Source organism: Ambystoma mexicanum, chromosome 8, assembly GCF_040938575.1.
Source record: "Ambystoma mexicanum isolate Mex_15411 chromosome 8, UKY_AmexF1_1, whole genome shotgun sequence".
Taxonomy (NCBI): domain Eukaryota; kingdom Metazoa; phylum Chordata; class Amphibia; order Caudata; family Ambystomatidae; genus Ambystoma; species Ambystoma mexicanum.
Genome location: NC_090929.1, coordinates 1,739,134,753 through 1,739,155,962, shown reverse-complemented (window position 1 = coordinate 1,739,155,962; position 21,210 = coordinate 1,739,134,753).

Below are 21,210 nucleotides of genomic sequence, written 5' to 3'. Positions count from 1 at the left end.
CAAGGACAAGTCTCGCAGTTCTGTTCTGGATAAGTTGCAGAGGGCGGAGAGTGGAGGCAGGCAGATTAAGATAGAGGCTGTTACAGTAGTCCAGCCTTGAGAGAACCAGGGCTCGAGAGACAGTGAGCTTCTGGGGGAAGGAGAGGAAGGGAAGAATACCTCTGAGGAGGTGCAGCTGGTAGTGTGACTTCTTAGAGACGTCAGATATATGAGGAGAGAAGGAGAGTGTGGAGTCGAAGATGACCCCGAGGTTTTTAGCCTGGCAGGTAGGGGCAGGAAGGGGGCCAAGGGAGGCCGGCCAGAGAGCTGCAGGGAAGGAGGGAGTGGGTGTGCCGATGAGTAGAATCTCAGTCTTACTGGCGTTGAGGCAGAGGTCATTGGCGGCGCACCATTCATGGATAGCAGACAGACAGTCGGAGATGAGGGAAGGAGAGGAGGAGGCTGAGGGTAGCCTGAAAATGAGCTGGGTATCGTCTGCATAGCACTGGAAGTGGGGGCAGAGAGCGGCGATGCGGTGGGCAAGGAGTGCCAGATACTGGTTGAAAAGCCAGGGAGAGAGGTTGGATCCCTGGGGGACACCACAGGTGGAGAAAAAGATGTCAGAGAGGAAGGAGCCCATTTGGACCTGGGAGGGTCGATCGGAGAGGAAAGAAGTCAGCCAGGCCAGAGCCTGACCAGTGATACCCAGGTTATCACGGAGACAGTTGAGCAGGATGGCATGGTTGACAGTGTCAAAGGCAGAGGAGAGATCGAGCAGAATGAGAACACAGGGAGTGTTGGTATCGAGGTTCAGGAGCAGGTCCTCACGGATGTTCAGGAGAGCAGTTTCCGTGCTTCTGGCCGCTCTGAAGCCAGATTGATGGTCATGAAGATTACCAACAGAGTCAGCATGGAGGTTAAGCTGGGAGATGGCCAGTTTCTCCAGGAGCTTACCCAGGAAGGGAGTAATGGAGATTGGGCGATAATTGGCCGGGCAGGAGGGGTCGGCAGAGGGTTTCTTGAGGAGGGGGTGCACAAGGGAGTGCTTGAGGGGGGATGGGAAGACTCCAGAGGCGAATGAGTGGTTGCAGAAATCAGCCAGGACAGGAGCCAGGGAGTCGATGTGGTCCTTGATGGTTTTGGAGGAACAGGGGTGAACCTGTTTAGACGAGGCTTTCATAGATCGGACTTGTCTGGAGACCTCATCAGCAGAAAAAGGTGGGAAAGCAGAGAAGGAGGGTGGAGGGGTGGCTGCAAGAGAGCAAGAGGAAGAGCTGGGAAGAGAGGGAGGGAGGAGAGAGGAGGAGAGCGAGGACAGGATGTCCTGAGTTTTTGAGATGAAGTGCGAGGCCAGTGCAGTGCAGAGGGCCTGGGAGGGGACAGGAGAGGTAGAGACTGCAGCAGGGTTGGCCAGCTCCTTGCAGATTTTAAAGAGTTCGGCCGAGTTGTTTGATGCCTCAGAGATGCGGGCTTGGATAAGGGCTCTCTTCTTGGTGAGAACGGAGAGCCGGTATTGCCTTTGGAGCAGGCGACAGGCCAGTTTGTCAGAGGATGAACATGAAGCACGCCATTTCCTCTCTGCCACCCTACACTTGCGTTTTAGGGTGACGAGATCCGAGTCATACCAGGAGTTACATTTGGCTTTGGGCTTCAGGCGGATTCTCATGACAGGGGCAAGGATATCGAGAGTATCAGATATAGAGGAATAGAGCATGGAGAGGGCTGTGTCAGGGTGGGAGTCAGCCGAGGGGAGAGGAGGGGGCGAGAAGGTAGCAGCAAAAGCCTCAACTGACACGCGCTTCATGGGTCGGATGACCAAGAAGGTGGGTGGCAGTGAAGAGGGTGGCTTTGCCTGTGGGGTAGGGAGGGAGAGGTGGGAGGATAGGAGAAAGTGATCACTCCAAGAGAGAGGAGTGGAGAGAGGAAGGGAGAGGGGAAGGTCAGAAGAGATCAGAGCACCAAGAGTGTGCCCTGCAGAGTGAGTAGGCCCAGACGGGAGAATAGAGAGTGAGAGAGAGTTACAGAGTTCGCGAAAGAGACCAGTGGGGGGGCAGGAGGCATCGAGGTGGATGTTGAAGTCACCGAGAAAGAGGAGTTGGGTGGTTGAGGACAGGAGTGAGGAGGAGAGGTCAGCCCATTCAGAGAGGAAGGAGGAAATTTGACCAGGTGGCCGATAGATAGTAGCCACGGTAAGGGAATGGCTAGGAGAGAGAGAGAGTCGGCAGACAAGGCATTCAAAAGAGGAGTAGGTCTGCGTAGGAGTGACAGTGGCAGGAATCCACTCAGGGAAGATAAGGGCAACACCACCCCCTGAACGGTTGGGCCTGGGCACGGAGAGGATCTTGTAACCGTCAGGTAGGAGTGTGTCGAAGCTGGTGGCAGAGCTGGCTGTGAACCATGTCTCAGTGAGACCGAGGACGTCCAGGTCCAGTTCCTCAAGAAGGCGACAGATATCAGAGGAGTGCTTGATGGCAGAGCGAGCATTTAGAGTGGCAATGTGGAGAAGGTTGCCACCTTTGAAAAACTTCCGGGGAGGGGTGCAGATCAGAGGTATGTCCTGCGGAGGTGTTAGAGAGGGAGTTGAAGAGGGAGCAAGAGAAGGGGCAGGGAGGGAGGGGAGAGGCAAGGTAGCCGAGGACAGAGGAAGGGGGACAGTGGGAGAGGAGAGGAAGTTGATGAGGCGTGGGAGGCGTCTATCAAAGAGGTGAAGGTTGGCCTGAGGGCCTTGGACCAAGACGGTCCCGTTAGCATAGACATTAATGATGGCCTTAGAGGAGTGGAAAGGGGCCAGGAGGACATCCCAGCGGGTGCCACCATTAATGGGAGAGGAGGAGAAAGGAGAGAGCACAGAGAGCATGTGAAGGGTCCATAGGTCAGGTGAAGGCACGAAAAAGAGAATGTCAGTGAGAGTTTCCTTGGAGCAGGCGCTCGTGTAGGTGTCAGCAATAGGGAGGCCTGGGTTGGAGACCAGGATGTCCTTTTTAAACTTTTTCCTGCCAGATTTAGTGAGGAGAGCAGGATAGTCAATAGAGAAGCAATTAGAGTAGATAGGCGAAATAGAGAGCACCATGGAGTAGGAGGGGAGGCGGACGACACGAGTATGTAGACAGGAATTGAGTGGAGGGCACTAGTTTAACACGATACAGAGCAAACAGTAATGTGTAGTAGGTCAGGGCCACCTAAGTTTGAGAATCCTGCGAGGGGAGAAAAGCACCCTAGTATAACACAATGCAGAGCAAACAGTAATGCGTAGTAGGTCAGGGCCACCTAAGTTTGAGAATCCTGCGAGGGGAGAAAAGCACCCTAGTATAACACAATGCAGAGCAAACAGTAATGCGTAGTAGGTCAGGGCCACCTAAGTTTGAGAATCCTGCGAGGGGAGAAAATCACCCTAGTATAACACAATGCAGAGCAAACAGTAATGCGTAGTAGGTCAGGGCCACCTAAGTTTGAGAATCCTGCGAGGGGAGAAAAGCACCCTAGTATAACACAATGCAGAGCAAACAGTAATGCGTAGTAGGTCAGGGCCACCTAAGTTTGAGAATCCTGCGAGGGGAGAAAAGCACCCTAGTATAACACAATGCAGAGCAAACAGTAATGCGTAGTAGGTCAGGGCCACCTAAGTTTGAGAATCCTGCGAGGGGAGAAAAGCACCCTAGTATAACACAATGCAGAGCAAACAGTAATGCGTAGTAGGTCAGGGCCACCTAAGTTTGAGAATCCTGCGAGGGGAGAAAAGCACCCTAGTATAACACAATGCAGAGCAAACAGTAATGCGTAGTAGGTCAGGGCCACCTAAGTTTGAGAATCCTGCGAGGGGAGAAAAGCACCCTAGTATAACAGTAGATTGGAGAAAAAGGGGGGGGGCATCATGCTGATGCGGTGAGCAAGGTGAGGAGGGGTGTGCCAGAGAGCATGATGATACCGTTGTGTCTTTCTACTAGTCCGGCGCTCTGAGCATGTCTGGCCGAATGGAACCGTTTGTCGATCTATAATGCCGCACATATCTGCAGAATTACAGCAGCGACAAAATGTGGACCATTGTCCAACCAGATAACTCTTGGTAGCCCGAACCATGGGAAGTACACCTTTAACATGGTTTTCGCAGTAGTCATGGCTGTAGCATCTTTAACGGGGAAAGCCTCAACCCATTTACTAAAAGCACAGATGACCACCAGCATGTACTTCATATTATTGCAATGTTCCATTTCAATAAAATCAAAGTGGACAACTTCAAAGGGGACAGAGGGTGGCCCAAAACTTACCCTTGGAGTTACTGTCCCTTTTCCCACATTGTGTTGTAGACAAATCATGCAATCCTGGAAATAGCGCGAAATTTTGTCATTTACCCAAACTTTCTCTAACATTTTCGTTACTTTCTGGGCACATACATGCGTAGGACCATGGGCCATGATGACCATCATCATTACATACGTGTCAGGAAATAGCCATTTCCCTTCAACTATGTCCACCCAACACCTGTCATCATCAGGTTTCCCCAAGCCTTCAGCCCACTTCTTGGATTCTTCTAACGTGGCATCAGCTTGGATATCCCGTACAGACCCAACACCCTCATCCATTGCATAAGCATTTACAGCCTCCCTTGATACATACATCTCCGTAAGGGGATCGGTAGCAGTTTGTCTAGCTATTTGATCAGCGAAAGTATTCCCTTTTCCTATGTCATCTGCAATCTTTTGATGTGCTGCACATTTCATAACAGCTAACTGAGTAGGGAGCGCAAGCGCTGAGAGTAGTTGTACTATAAGGGAGCCATGTTGGATTTTAGTGCCATGTGAAGTTAAGAACCTTCTCTCTGACCAAAGTCTCCCAAAGTTGTGAACCACCCCAAAGGCATACTGACTATCAGTATATATGTTTACTGCAAGCCCTTCAGAAAGTTCACAAGCTCAGGTCAATACTATAATCTCTGTGGCCTGCGCAGAGTTATGCGTGATTCTCTTGGTTTCCACGACCGTGCTTAATGTGGTGATTGCATAAGCAGCTGTGGACTGGAACCCAAGTAGTATCTTGCGGGAAAGGTAGGAGTTCAGCCGGATTAAGAACACAACACCTCCTAATTTGAATGTGAGGAGCAAACAAGATCAATTCATAGCTCATCAACCGTGCGGAAGTGAGGTGTTGCGTTTGGGTTCGGTTCAGTAGATCATCTACAGAGTGAGGCACTATCAGGGTTAGATCATGGCCTAGGACGATTCCCTCACTCTGTTTTACAGACTGAGCAGCAGCAGCGACAGCTCGCAAACATCTTGGCAAAGTGCATGCTACAGGATCAAGAGCGGAAGAAAAGTAACCGCACCGCCTATTCTTCCCTCCATGTTCCTGCGTTAATACAGCCAAAGCACATCCATCACATTCAAGCACAAACAACACAAAAAACTTTTCATAGTTTGGTGTGCCCAAAACTGGTGCAGAGCATAATGCAGTCTTGACCAAATCAAATGATTGCTGGTGTTCCACGTTCCACGGCAATGGCGAAGAAATGCCCTTCTTTGTCAAAGCCAACATCGGTTTGATCATTAGTGAAAAATTTGGGATCCACAACCTACAGTAAGAAGCCATACCTATCAAGGCTCTAACTTCCTTCTGTGTATTTGGGACAGACATGCCAGACATGTGTTTTATACGTTCAGGTGTCAATCTTCTTCCCTCCTTTGACAGGAGATAGCCTAAATAGGCGACTTCCTGGCAACAATATTGAAACTTTTTAAGCGAAGCTTTGTGACCATGCTTAGCTAGATGAATAAGCAACAACACAGTGCCCTCCTTACAGGAACTCTCAGATTCAGCAGCTAAAAGCAAGCCATCAACATATTGAAGCAATGTACAAGTAGAGGGCAACTCAAGTTTATCAAGTTGTTCTTTCAAAGCCTTACTATAAATGCTAAGACTTTCTTTGTACCCTTGAGGTGCACGAGTAAATGTGAACGAACCTCCCCCTAAGGTGAACGCGAACAAGTATATACTATCCTTTTGTATAGGAATACTAAAGAAAGCATTCTTTAGATCCACAACACTAAAGTAAGTAGCTGTAGCTGGAATCATGGTTAATATTGTCATCACATCAGGCACAATTGGAAATTGCGGAGTGACGACTTTATTAATGGAGCGTAAATCAATTATGAAACGGAATGGAATTGCATTATCGCCTTTCTTGTACACTGGTAAAATCGGACTACTGCACAAACTTCCTGAAATTTCTTCAATCACCCCGCGATGCACAAAATCGGAAACAATGCATTTCAAAGTTTGCTCGCCCTCAACTGAAATCTTATACTTTGGAATGCGTGGCAGCTCAATTCCATGTTTCAAAACTATCTTAACAGATTCAATCTGTAAAACACCTATATCATTGTCGTCAACAGCCCATAAACTGTCTGGTACATCAATGAATTCTGGCGGCAAAGGTCTAGTCAAGAATTGCGAGACAGAAAATTGCTGTGGTGAAATCATCAAGCACACTCCATCAGAAGAACAATAAATTACTGCATTTAATTCTTTTAACAGGTTCAACCCCAGCAAATTCTCTTCACAATTCGAAGTCAACAGAAATGGCCAGTGGTCCGTAAAGGGACCCAAAGAAATGGGTACCGGTGAAGAAACCGGACAAGCAAATGGCGTGCCAGAAAACCCTACAGAAACATTGGTTTGCCCCGACAGTGGAATGTTTGGAACCCGTGAATGATCAATGGAACACTTCTGTGCTCCAGTATCTATCAAAAACTGATGTTTCCTATTTCCCACCATCATTTCAACGTAGGGACCTTTCTGATTGACGGGAATAGGTATAGGTTCCAAACCCTGCCTCGGGCAGTCCTAAAGAAACAGAATTACATCAAAAGGAAGCTCTTCAGATAGATATGCAGCAGAAGGATGATGAAATATGTTCCTAGTGTCCACACTCGAAGTCTGATTATCCTGCGAAAAAGGTTGCTGAGGATCCTGTGCAAACTGACCTCTACCAGGGCCCCCTACACCCGGGCGACCTCTGGATCGTCTACCCATATTCCCAAATGTGTTATTCGACCTCTGTCAAAGGACGGGGCATTGAGCACGCCAATGACCCTCTTGTCGACAATAGGCACACTGATTAATGTTCACAGGACCCAAGGGCACATTCCCTTGCGGGACATACTGACCTCTAATCTGAGAACTACCCCCTCTGGGGCCTCTAATAATTTGCTGTAATAGCACTTTAGTCTTTTAATCACCTTTTCATTTTTCAACTCTATCTTTTTCATTATTGACACGATTCTCGTAATACTGAGCCATAAGCAGTACTTCTGATTGGGACTTCGCCTGCCAAGCGCTCTCAGAAGACATAATTTGGGACTGGATGTCAGGCAGAAATCCACGCACAAATTTGTCCACAAATAACCTTTTCCCAGACTCTGTGCCTAGGTCATGTCCTCTGAAATCCGAGAATACCTGTTCGAACCGATTAAAGAACTCGGTATAACCCTCAGACTTCCCTTGGACACAGCCCGTAAGTTTGTCCCAAATAATTATTTTCTCTGGAATTATGGTTTTCAATTTTGCAATTATTCTATCAGGCAAAGTTAGTATCACCTGAGGCGGTCTTTCACCAGTTGGCCTTTCTCCATCAAGTCTAGTTATATTTGCCCATGTATCTCCCAACCCTGGCACATTGTCTATAGTTCTAACTTGTTTCCCCAAATCTACGGGCAGGAGTACAGGAAATAACAAATCAATATCCCCTAAGGTGAACACTGAGGACTGCAAGACGGACTCTATTTCTTCATAGAATCCTGTCAGATTTTTCCTAATATCAGGAACAGATTGTCTAATAGTATTCACTTCCTGTCTTGAGAACAGGACATGAACAAACTGCGATACATAATGTGCAGGAATGTTCACAGCGACTATATTTTCTGCATGATCAGCCGCAATCTCAACCTTTGGGACAAATGTCGGAGGAACCTCTCTCATAGGCAACTGAGAAGTAGGTGACTCCAAACGCTTACTAAGCAACAGAGCTAAGTCGAGCGCTAAAGCAGTCGACGAAGTGTCAAGTGAAAAAGCTCTCTTATAAATACTCAATAACTCTGTGGGACAACTAATCTTTCTTTTTACACAATCATCCTGTAGGTACTCTATCATTACCTGTATCACTTTCCTCTGCTTTTCTGGCGTATACTGACTATATGTGTCATATACTTCAACTGGAGTTATCGACATATCTGAAATCCATCTAAGCGTGTCCTTTGTACAAATTCGTGCTTCCTCAGATATCGATTTACGACAAGGAAGGAACTGTTTCTGTACATACATACTTTCCCCCTTGTCATCCTCATTCTGTAACCTTTCCGACTCCTTTCTATACCCAAATAACCTCTCAACATGCTCATTTACTTTCTCCACAGTGTCTCTGGAAAACGCTAAAGTATTTAGATCCCTTAACCCCTCCGGGAGATCTGTTTCATTTAATTTGCCCCACATCACACATAAATGAATCCCTAAACCTTCAATGAAAACATTTTTTTCAGGAAAACTATCCATATTACAAAGTGTGGCAAAAACATTACCTTAATCATCCCTCTCCATACAATGCTTAGCCCATGCAATCAACTCATGTTTCTTCTCTGGTGGTACAGTATTGCGAGTGACAACCTTCGACCCAGCACCTCGATCGACTACAAGCGGCTCAGGACCACTTGGAAGAGAGGGAGCAGGCAAATTTAATGGAGGTACTGTTACTGGTGCGATAAGAAGAGGTGGAGGAGCTGGAGGAAGGGGAACATTAAGAGGAGCAGGAACAACAGGAACAACAGCAGGTAGAGCAGGAATAGCAGGAGGAAGAGGCAAAGCAGCAGGAAGAGCAACATACGGAGGTGGCGCAGAGGCACCAGACCTTCGTTCATTTAACAATTTGTCTATGAATTCATCGGTAGCATGAAGGTCTTTAGAAGGATAGATTTTCTGAATTCCAAGTGAGAAAGCCCTATCCATATTCCTAGTCGATTCAGAATGTTTATCTTGGTCATACAATAATGCTTTTTCGGCATTCGCCTTATGACGGCGCGCATGTTTTTCTCTACTTTTAAGTTGCTGCAACGCTTCTTTTTTCCAATTCTGCAAAACATCAAATGCTGCAGGTCTAGCCTTTTTCTATAATATAATTGACTCTAAATACTCAATACGAGGGATTTCGAAACTACCATTGATTGGCCACTGAAGTTCGGAGGCATGCCTGGTTTGTCTGTGCCAAATGTCATTAAACACCATACTTCCAATGCCATGCTTACAGTACATAGTACATGCCGGTGACCCCTCCTGTGGTGCGGGACAGCTAAATTCCAAAGATTGTCTATCGCTGTGGAACAACGCCCTGAAGCAGGTAGACAATTTCCCAGGCATATCAAAATATTGGTGTTACCAGGTCAATAATTGTGTCTGCAGATACAATACGCCAAAATCAAATTATCAGGATTATATTAAGAGTCGGGTCACGACTCACCTGATCAAGCCTAAGGAGGTCCGATCGGATTTCAAAGAATCTTACCTAACGAATCTTACCTTGTGTGTGGTGATTTCGGCAAATCTGCCCGCCTCGATAAGTGGACCCTCGTCAAGATGCCGTTCTCAGACCACAAGCTAATCGTCCAGGGATCGGGTCATGCAGCGCTGCTGAGGTGTCGCGTCTCATTCAGTGGGGCCCCTTTTTGTCACACCGTCCGATCCCAGTCTGATAGCGAGTGTCAACCTTCGATAATCCGGCAGCAATCTTGAGGGTCCCTATTCGGGCGCCAACTGTGAAAACAAAAATCAAAATATCGATGCTGAGTACCCCAAAAGGAAATACACCGGACACGGGTTACAAAGGAACATACAAAGTACTTTAATTTATACTGAATTCAGTTACAAAGAACAGAACAAAATCAGATAGCTATCGGCCTTCAGTGCAACACAGCGAACTCCAGAGTGGTTCGGTGTATTCAGTGAGAGACGCTGTACATTAGAATTCATTGCTCTTTTCTACTATTTGCGAACATGATGTCCAACCCTACTTCGGGTTAATATTCCTCTAATACATTACTGATCTAGGGTTCATGCCGAGTTCTACTACACAGCAACTGTGTATTCTGGGATTTCCCATGCAGGTGTTCTCAAACTTTAATACAATGTAGTTAAACAAGTGTTCTACGTTCAGTATTTGAATACATTGTTCTCAACATATGCTCATGGATTAGTTTCATTGCACGAGTAATCCTTTACACACAGGTCAACGAAGGACAAGGTCTCAGTTCACAACCTCAACAAGTGGCCTGCAGGCAAGTTACATATTATGCAAAACAGAGGGGGGTCTGGGAAACTCTCTACCAGCACGAACACAGCCCATTGACTTGTTCTTGGGTGAATGGCCCCTGGGAGAGTCTCGACCAAGTCTTTAGCTCACTGTTCTTTTCACAGAAAAGACATTTCCCCACATATCAGTCTTTGTCCTGCCCAGGGGCAGTCCAACACCGAAATGCTAGGCAATTCTTCTCTGAACAAGAGTACCACAGCAACCCCATACACGTGTTTCAACCTTGTTGGGCATCATCAGTGAGGTGAAGCTGCACCCCTCTAAGAAAAGTGAGCAAGGGGTCCACGTCTGGATTCCCCTGGTAACTTAGGGTGAGACCCAAAGTTACTTAGTATGCAAAACAGAGGGGGGTCTGGGAAACTCTCTACCAGCACGAACAAAGCCCATTAACTTGTTCTTGGGTGGATGGCCCCTGGGAGAGTCTCAACCAAGTCTTTAGCTCACTGTTCTTTTCACAGAAAAGACATTTCCCCACATATCAGTCTTTGTCCTGCCCAGGGGCAGTCCAGCACCGAAATGCTAGGCAATTCTCCTCTGAACAAGAGTACCACAGCAACCCAATACACATGTTTCAACCTTGTTGGGCATCATCAGTGAGGTGAAGCTGCGCCCCTCTACTTTGGGTTTCACCCTAAGTTAACAGGGCAATCCAGACGTGGACCCCTTGCTCACTGTTCTTAGAGAGGCAACAGTTTCACCTCACTGATGATGTCCAACAAGGCTGAAACACGTGTATGGGGTTACTGATGGTACTCTTGTTCAGAGGAGAATTTCCTAGCATTTCGGCGCTGGACTGCCCCTGGGCAGGACAAAGGCTGATATGCGGGGAAATTTCTTCTCTGTGAAAAGGACAGTGAGCTAAAGACTTGGTAGAGTTTCTCCCAGGGGTTATTCACCCAAGAACAGGTCATTGGGCTGTGTTTGTGCTGGTAGAGAGATTCCCAGACCCCCCTTTGTTTGCATACATTAACTTTGGGTTTCACCCTAAGTTAACAGGGCAATCCAGACGTGGACCCCTTGCTAACTGTTCTTAGAGAGGCAACAGTTTCACCTCACTGATGATGCCCAACAAGGCTGAAACATGTGTATGGGGTTACTGATGGTACTCTTGTTCAGAGGAGAATTGCCTAGCATTTCGGCGCTGGACTGCCCCTGGGCAGGACAAAGGCTGATATGCGGGGAAATTTCTTCTCTGTGAAAAGGACAGTGAGCTAAAGACTTGGTAGAGTTTCTCCCAGGGGTTATTCACCCAAGAACAGGTCATTGGGCTGTGTTCGTGCTGGTAGAGAGATTCCCAGACCCCCCTTTGTTTGCATATATTAACTTTGGGTTTCACCCTAAGTTAACAGGGCAATCCAGACGTGGACCCCTTGCTCACTGTTCTTAGAGAGGCAACAGTTTCACCTCACTGATGATGCCCAACAAGGCTGAAACACGTGTTTGGGGTTACAGATGGTACTCTTGTTCAGAGGAGAATTGCCTAACATTTCGGCGCTGGACTGCCCCTGGGCAGGACAAAGGCTGATATGCGGGGAAATTTCTTCTCTGTGAAAAGGACAGTGAGCTAAAGACTTGGTAGAGTTTGTCCCAGGGGTTATTCACCCAAGAACAGGTCATTGGGCTGTGTTCGTGCTGGTAGAGAGATTCCCAGACCCCCCTTTGTTTGCATACATTAACTTTGGGTTTCACCCTAAGTTAACAGGGCAATCCAGACGTGGACCCCTTGCTCACTGTTCTTAGAGAGGCAACAGTTTCACCTCACTGATGATGCCCAACAAGGCTGAAACACGTGTATGGGGTTACTGATGGTACTCTTGTTCAGAGGAGAATTGCCTAGCATTTCGGCGCTGGACTGCCCCTGGGCAGGACAAAGGCTGATATGCGGGGAAATTTCTTCTCTGTGAAAAGGACAGTGAGCTAAAGACTTGGTAGAGTTTCTCCCAGGGGTTATTCACCCAAGAACAGGTCATTGGGCTGTGTTCGTGCTGGTAGAGAGATTCCCAGACCCTCTTTGTTTGCATACATTAACTTTGGGTTTCACCCTAAGTTAACAGGGCAATCCAGACGTCGACCCCTTGCTCACTGTTCTTAGAGAGGCAACAGTTTCATCTCACTGATGATGCCCAACGAGGCTGAAACACGTGTATGGGGTTACTGATGGTACTCTTGTTCAGAGGAGAATTGCTTAGCATTTCGGCGCTGGACTGCCCCTGGGCAGGACAAAGGCTGATATGCGGGGACATTTCTTCTCTGTGAAAAGGACAGTGAGCTAAAGACTTGGTAGAGTTTCTCCCAGGGGTTATTCACCCAAGAACAGGTCAGTGGGCTGTGTTCGTGCTGGTAGAGAGATTCCCAGACCCCCCTTTGTTTGCATACATTAACTTTGGGTTTCACCCTAAGTTAACAGGGCAATCCAGACGTGGACCCCTTGCTCACTGTTCTTAGAGAGGCAACAGTTTCACCTCACTGATGATGCCCAACAAGGCTGAAACACGTGTATGGGGTTACTGATGGTACTCTTGTTCAGAGGAGAATTGCCTATCATTTCGGCGCTGGACTGCGCCTGGGCAGGACAAAGGCTGATATGCGGGGAAATTTCTTCTCTGTGAAAAGGACAGTGAGCTAAAGACTTGGTAGAGTTTCCCCCAGGGGTTATTCACCCAAGAACAGGTCATTGGGCTGTGTTCGTGCTGGTAGAGAGATTCCCAGACCCCCCTTTGTTTGCATACATTAACTTTGGGTTTCACCCTAAGTTAACAGGGCAATCCAGACGTGGACCCCTTGCTCACTGTTCTTAGAGAGGCAACAGTTTCACCTCACTGATGATGCCCAACAAGGCTGAAACACGTGTATGGGGGTACTGATAGTACTCTTGTTCAGAGGAGAATTGCCTAGCATTTCGGCGCTGGACTGCCCCTGGGCAGGACAAAGGCTGATATGCGGGGACATTTCTTCTCTGTGAAAAGGACAGTGAGCTAAAGACTTGGTAGAGTTTCTCCCAGGGGTTATTCACCCAAGAACAGGTCATTGGGCTGTGTTCGTGCTGGTAGAGAGATTCCCAGACCCCCCTTTGTTTGCAAGTTACATATTAGCTACATGCAGAGGTCAAGACGGCCATGTTGTATTTCGGAATGACACCGTCCACCATTTTAACTTACAGGGTGACTTTACAAAGCAAACCTAAAATGGCGGATTGACCTAAAATGGTGGCTTACATTGATTTTAAGGTCAGGACCTTGCAACACCGATTTCTTCGCAAGTGACTTACAGGCAGCTTGGTCAAGGCCAATATACATATATTCATTGCAAAGGAGGCACTATATAATTTCTCATTTGACAGTTTAAAACCCCATATCCAAAGAATACAAAAGTAAAACACATCTCAAAATCGATGAAAGAGTGGAAAAAAAGCTCACACTCTTTCCAGGTAAACATTTAAATCCGAGAAATCTAGGAAAGTTGATGGGGGTCTCAAAAGGTGAGGGAAATTAACACATTCTTAAGAATTCTCCCTAACAGCACTGCCCTCTCATTGCACTTCTATTCTGATTGCCTAGAATGGTGATCCCTGCAGGTGTGAACACACCAGACCGGTCACTAAACTCTCAGTGCACTTCTATTCTGATTGCCTAGAATGCTGATCCCTGCAGGTGTGAGAACACCAAAGCTGGCACTCCCCTCTCAGTGCATTTCTATTCTGATTGCCTAGGATGGTGATCCTTGCAGGTGTGAGAACACCAGACCTGGCACGGCCCTCTCAGTGCACTTCTACTCTGATTGCCTAGGGTGGTGATTCTTGCAGGTGTGAGAACACCAGAGCGAGCACTGCCTTCTCAGTGCACTTCTATCCTGATTGCTTAGAATGGTGATCCCTGCAGGTGTGAGAACACCAGACCTGGCACGGCCCTCTCAGTGCACTTCTATTCTGATTGCCTAGGATGCTGATCGCTGCAAGTGTGAGAACACCAGCCCGGGCACTACCCTCTCAGTGCACTTCTATTCTGATTGCCTAAAATGGTGATCCCTGCAGGTGTGAGAACACCAGACGTGCCACTGCCCTCTGAGTGCACTTCTACTCTGATTGCCTAGGATGCTGATCCCTGCAGGTGTGAGAATTATAGACCTGTAACTGCGCTCTCAGTGCACTTCTATTCTCATTGCCTAGAATCGTGATCCCTGCAGATGTGAGCACACCCGAGCGGGCACTGCCCGCTCAGAGCACTTCTATCCTGGTTGTCTAGAATGGTGATCCCTGTAGGTGTGATAACACCAGATCTGGCACTGTCCTCTCAGAACTCTTATATTCTGATTGCCTAGAATGGTAATACCTGCAGATGTGAGAACACCAGAGCAGGCACTGCCTTCTCAGTGCACTTCTATTCGGATTGCCTAGTATGGTGATCCTTGCAGGTGTGAGAACAACAGGCGTGGCACTGCTCTCTCAGAGCACTTCTATCCTGATTGCCTAGAATGGTGATCCCTGCAGATGTGAAAACACCAGAGCGGGCACTGCCTTCTCAGTGCACTTCTATTCTGATTGCCTAGAATAGTGATCCCTGTAGGTGTGAGAACACCAGACCTGGCACTGCTCTCTCAGAGAACTTCTGTTCTGATTGCCTAGGATGGGGATCCCTACAGGTGTGAGAACACCAGAGCAGGCACTGCCCTCTCAGTGCACTTCTATCCTGATTGCCTATGTTGGGGATCCCTGCAGGTGTGAGAAAACCAGACCTGGCAGTGCCCTCTCAGAGCACTTCTATTCTAATTACCTAGAGTGGTGATCCCTGCAGGTGTGAGAACACCGGACCTGGCACTGTCATCTCAGAGCACTTCTATTCTGATTGCCTAGAATGGTGATCACTGCAGGTGTGAGAACACCAGAGTGGGCACTGCCCTCTCAGTGCACTTCTACTCTGATTGCCTAGGATGGTGATCCCTTCAGTTGTGAGAACACCACATCAATCAGTGCCCTTTCAGAGCACTTCTATCCTGATTGCCTAGGGTGGTGATCCCTGCAGGTGTGAGAACACCAGAGCGGACACTGCCCTCTCAGTGCAGTTCTACTCTGATTGCCTAGGATGGTGATCCCTGCAGTTGTGAGAACACCACATCAATCAGTGCCCTTTCAGAGCACTTCTATTCTGATTGCCTAGGATGGTGATCCATGTGGTGGGAGAACACCAGACCTGGCACTGCCCTCGGTGCACTTCTATTCTTTGCCTAGGATGGTGATTCCTGCAGGTGGGAGAACACCAGACCTGGCACTGCCCTCTCAGAGAACTTCTGTTCTGATTGCCTAGGATGGTGATCCCTGCAGGTGTGAGAACACCAGACCTGGCACTGCCCTCGGTGCACTTCTATTCTTTGCCTAGGATGGTGATCCCTGCAGGTGTGAGAACACCAGACCTGGCACTGCTCTCTCAGAGAACTTCAATCCTGATTGCCTAGGATGGTGATCCCTGCAGGTGTGAGAACACCAGAGCAGGCACTGCCCTCTGAGTGCACTTCTATCCTGATTGCCTATGTTGGGGATCCCTGCAGGTGTGAGAAAACCAGACCTGGCAGTGCCCTCTCAGAGCACTTCTATTCTAATTACCTATAGTGGTGATCCCTATAGGTGTGAGAACACCGGACCTGGCACTGCCATCTCAGAGCACTTCTATTCTGATTGCCTAGAATGGTGATCCCTGCAGGTGTGAGAACACCAGAGCGGGCACTGCCCTCTAAGTGCACTTCTACTCTGATTGCCTAGAATGGGATCCCTTCAGGTGTGAGAACACCACATCAATCAGTGCCCTTTCAGAGCACTTCTATCCTGATTTCCAAGGATGGTGATCCCTGCAGGTGTGAGAACACCAGAGCGGACACTGCCCTCTCAGTGCAATTCTACTCTGATTGCCTAGGATGGTGATCCCTGCAGGTGTGAGAACACCAGACCTGGCACTGCCATCTCAGTGCACTTCTATCTTGATTGCCTAGGATGCTGATCCCTGCAGGTGTAAAACAACAGACCTGGCACTGCCATCTCAGTGCACTTCTATCTTGATTGCCTAGGATGGTGATCCCTGCAGGTGTGAGAACACCAGACCTGGCACTGCCCTCTTAGAGCACTTCTATTCTGATAGCCTAGGATGGTGGTCCCTGTAGGTGTATGAACACCAGACCTGGCACTGCCCTCTAAGAGCACTTCTATCCTGATTGCCTAGAATGGTGATCCCTGCAGGTGTGAGAGAACCAGACCTGGCACTGCCCTCTCAGAGCACTTATCCTGATTGCCTAGAATGGTGATCCCTGCAGGTGTGAGAACACAAGACCTGGCACTGCCCTCTCAGTGCACGTCTATCCTGATTGCCTAGAATGGTGATCCCTGCAGGTGTGAGAACACCAGACCTGGCACTGCCCTTTCAGTGCACTTCTATTTCGATTGCCTAGAATACTGATCCCTGCAGGTAGGTGTGAGAACACGAGACCTGGCACTGCCCTCTTAGAGCATTTCTATCATGATTGACTAGGATGGTGATCCTTGCAGGTTTGAGAACACCAGGACTGGCACTACCCTCCCAGATCACTTCTATCCTGATTGCCTAGAATGGTGATCCCTGCAGGTGTGAGAACACCAGAGCTGGCATTGCCCTCTCAGGGCACTTCTTTTCTGATTGCCTTGAATGGTGACCCCTGCAGGTGTGAGAACACCAGAGTGGACCCTGCCTCTCAGTGCACTTCTATTCTGATTGCCTGGAATTGTGATCCCTGCAGGTGTGAGAACACCATACCTTGCACTGCCCTCTCAGTGCAATTCTATTGTGATTGCCTAGAATGGTGATCCCTGCAGGTGTGAGAACACCAAACCTGGCACTGCCCTCTCAGAGCATTCCTATCCTGATTAGCTAGGATGGTGATCCCTGCAGGTGTGAGAACACCAGAGCAGGCACTGCCCTATCAGTTCACTGTGCCCAGATTGCCTAGAACGGTGATCCCTGCAGGTGTGAGAACACCAGACCTGGCACTGCCCTCTCAGTGCACGTCTATCCTGATTGCCTAGAATGGTGATCCCTGCAGGTGTGAGAACACCACACCTGGCACTGCCCTTTCAGTGCATTTCTATTTCGATTGCCTAGAATGGTGATCCCTGCATGTGTGAGAACACCACATCAATCAGTGCCCTTTCAGAGCACTTCTATCCTGATTGCCTAGGATGGTGATCCCTGCAGGTTTTAGAACACCAGAGCGCACACTGCCCTCTCAGTGCACTTCTACTCTGATTGCCTAGGATGGTGATCCCTGCAGGTGTGAGAACACCAGATCTGGCACTGCCCTCTCAGTGCACTTCTATCTTGATTGCCTTGGATGGTGATCCCTGCAGGTGTGAGAACACCAGACCTGGCACTGCCCTCTTAGAGCACTTCTATTCTGATTGCCTGGGATGGTGGTCCCTGTAGGTGTGAGAACACCAGACGTGGCACTGCCCTCTAAGAGCACTTCTATCCTGATTGCCTAGAATGGTTATCCCTGCAGGTGTGAGAACACCAGACCTGGCACTGCCCTCTCAGAGCACTTATCCTGATTGCCTAGAATGGTGATCCCTGCAGGTGTGAGAACACCAGACCTGGCACTGCCCTTTCAGTGCACTTCTATTTCGATTGCCTAGAATACTGATCCCTGCAGGTAGGTGTGAGAACACCAGACCTGGCACTGCCCTCTTAGAGCACTTCTATCATGATTGACTAGGATGGTGATCCCTGCAGGTTTGAGAACACCAGGACTGGCACTGCCCTCCCAGAGCACTTCTATCCTGATCGCCTAGAATGGTGATCCCTGCAGGTGTGAGAACAACAGAGCTGGCATTGCCCTCTCAGGGCACTTCATTTCTGATTGCCTTGAATGGTGACCCCTGCAGGTGTGAGAACACCAGAGTGGACCCTGCCTCTCAGTGCACTTCTATTCTGATTGCCTGGAATTGTGATCCCTGCAGGTGTGAGAACACCATACCTGGCACTGCCCTCTCAGTGCAATTCTATTGTGATTGCCTAGAATGGTGATCCCTGCAGGTGTGAGAACACCAAACCTGGCACTGCCCTCTCAGAGCATTCCTATCCTGATTAGCTAGGATGGTGATCCCTGCAGGTGTGAGAACACCAGAGCAGGCACTGCCCTATCAGTTCACTGTGCCCAGATTGCCTAGAACGGTGATCCCTGCAGGTGTGAGAACACCAGACCTGGCACTGCCCTCTCAGAGCACTTATCCTGATTGCCTAGAATGGTGATCCCTGCAGGTGTGAGAACACCAGACCTAGCACTGCCCTCTCAGTGCACGTCTATCGTGATTGCCTAGAATGGTGATCCCTGCAGGTGTGAGAACACCAGACCTGGCACTGCCCTTTCAGTGCACTTCTATTTCGATTGCCTAGAATGGTGATCCCTGCATGTGTGAGAACACCACATCAATCAGTGCCCTTTCAGAGCACTTCTATCCTGATTGCCTAGGATGGTGATCCCTGCAGGTTTTAGAACACCAGAGCGGACACTGCCCTCTCAGTGCACTTCTACTCTGATTGCCTAGGATGGTGATCCCTGCAGGTGTGAGAACACCAGACCTGGCACTGCCATCTCAGTGCACTTCTATCTTGATTGCTAGGATGCTGATCCCTGCAGGTGTAAAACAACAGACCTGGCACTGCCATCTCAGTGCACTTCTATCTTGATTGCCTAGGATGGTGATCCCTGCAGGTGTGAGAACACCAGACCTGGCACTGCCCTCTTAGAGCACTTCTATTCTGATTGCCTAGAATGGTGGTCCCTGTAGGTGTGAGAACACCAGACCTGGCACTGCCCTCTAAGAGCACTTATATCCTGATTGCCTAGAATGGTGATCCCTGCAGGTGTGAGAACATCAGACCTGGCACTGCCCTCTCAGAGCACTTATCCTGATTGCCTAGAATGGTGATCCCTGCAGGTGTGAGAACACCAGACCTGGCACTGCCCTCTCAGTGCACGTCTATCCTGATTGCCTAGAATGGTGATCCCTGCAGGTGTGAGAACACCAGACCTGGCACTGCCCTTTCAGTGCACTTCTATTTCGATTGCCTAGAATACTGATCCCTGCAGGTAGGTGTGAGAACACCAGACCTGGCACTGCCCTCTTAGAGCATTTCTATCATGATTGGCTAGGATGGTGATCCTTGCAGGTTTGAGAACACCAGGACTGGCACTGCCCTCCCAGAGCACTTCTATCCTGATTGCCTAGAATGGTGATCCCTGCAGGTGTGAGAACACCAGAGCTGGCATTGCCCTCTCAGGGCACTTCTTTTCTGATTGCCTTGAATGGTGACCCCTGCAGGTGTGAGAACACCAGAGTGGACCCTGCCTCTCAGTGCACTTCTATTCGGATTGCCTGGAATTGTGATCCCTGCAGGTGTGAGAACACCATACCTGGCACTGCCCTCTCAGTGCAATTCTATTGTGATTGCCTAGAATGGTGATCCCTGCAGGTGTGAGAACACCAAACCTGGCACTGCCCTCTCAGAGCATTCCTATCCTGATTAGCTAGGATGGTGATCCCTGCAGGTGTGAGAACACCAGAGCAGGCACTCCCCTATCAGTTCACTGTGCCCAGATTGCCTAGAACGGTAATCCCTGCAGGTGTGAGAACACCAGACCTGGCACTGCACTCTCAGAGCACTTATCCTGATTGCCTAGAATGGTGATCCCTGCAGGTCTGAGAACACCAGACCTGGCACTGCCCTCTCAGTGCACGTCTATCCTGATTGCCTAGAATGGTGATCCCTGCAGGTGTGAGAACACCAGACCTGGCACTGCCCTTTCAGTGCACTTCTATTTCGATTGCCTAGAATGGTGATCCCTGCATGTGTGAGAACACCACATCAATCAGTGCCCTTTCAGAGCACTTCTATCCTGATTGCCTAGGATGGTGATCCCTGCAGGTTTTAGAACACCAGAGCGGACACTGCCCTCTCAGTGCACTTCTACTCTGATTGCCTAGGATGGTGATCCCTGCAGGTGTGAGAACACCAGACCTGGCACTGCCATCTCAGTGCACTTCTATCTTGATTGCCTAGAATGGTGATCCCTGCAGGTGTAAAACAACAGACCTGGCACTGCCATCTCAGTTCACTTCTATCTTGATTGCCTAGGATGGTGATCCCTGCAGGTGTGAGAACACCAGACCTGGCATTGCCCTCTTAGAGCACTTCTATTCTGATTGCCTAGGATGGTGGTCCCTGTAGGTGTGAGAACACCAGACCTGGCACTGCCCTCTAAGAGCACTTCTATCCTGATTGCCTAGAATGGTTATCCCTGCAGGTGTGAGAACACCAGACCTGGCACTGCCCTCTCAGAGCACTTATCCTGATTGCCTAGAATGGTGATCCCTGCAGGTGTGAGAACACCAGACCTGGCACTGCCCTCTCAGTGCACGTCTATCCTGATTGCCTAGAATGGTGATCCCTGCAGGTGTGAGAACACCAGACCTGGCACTGCCCTTTCAGTGCACTTCTATTTCGATTGCCTAGAATATTGATCCCTGCAGGTAGGAGTGAGAACACCAGACCTGGCACTGCCCTCTTAGAGCACTTCTATCATGATTGACTAGGATGGTGATCCCTGCAGGTTTGAGAACACCAGGACTGGCACTGCCCTCCCAGAGCACTTCTATCCTGATTGCCTAGAATGGTGATCCCTGCAGGTGTGAGAACAACAGAGCTGGCATTGCCCTCTCAGGGCACTTCTTTTCTGATTGCCTTGAATGGTGACCCCTGCAGGTGTGAGAACACCAGAGTGGACCCTGCCTCTCAGTGCACTTCTATTCTGATTGCCTGGAATTGTGATCCCTGCAGGTGTGAGAACACCATACCTGGCACTGCCCT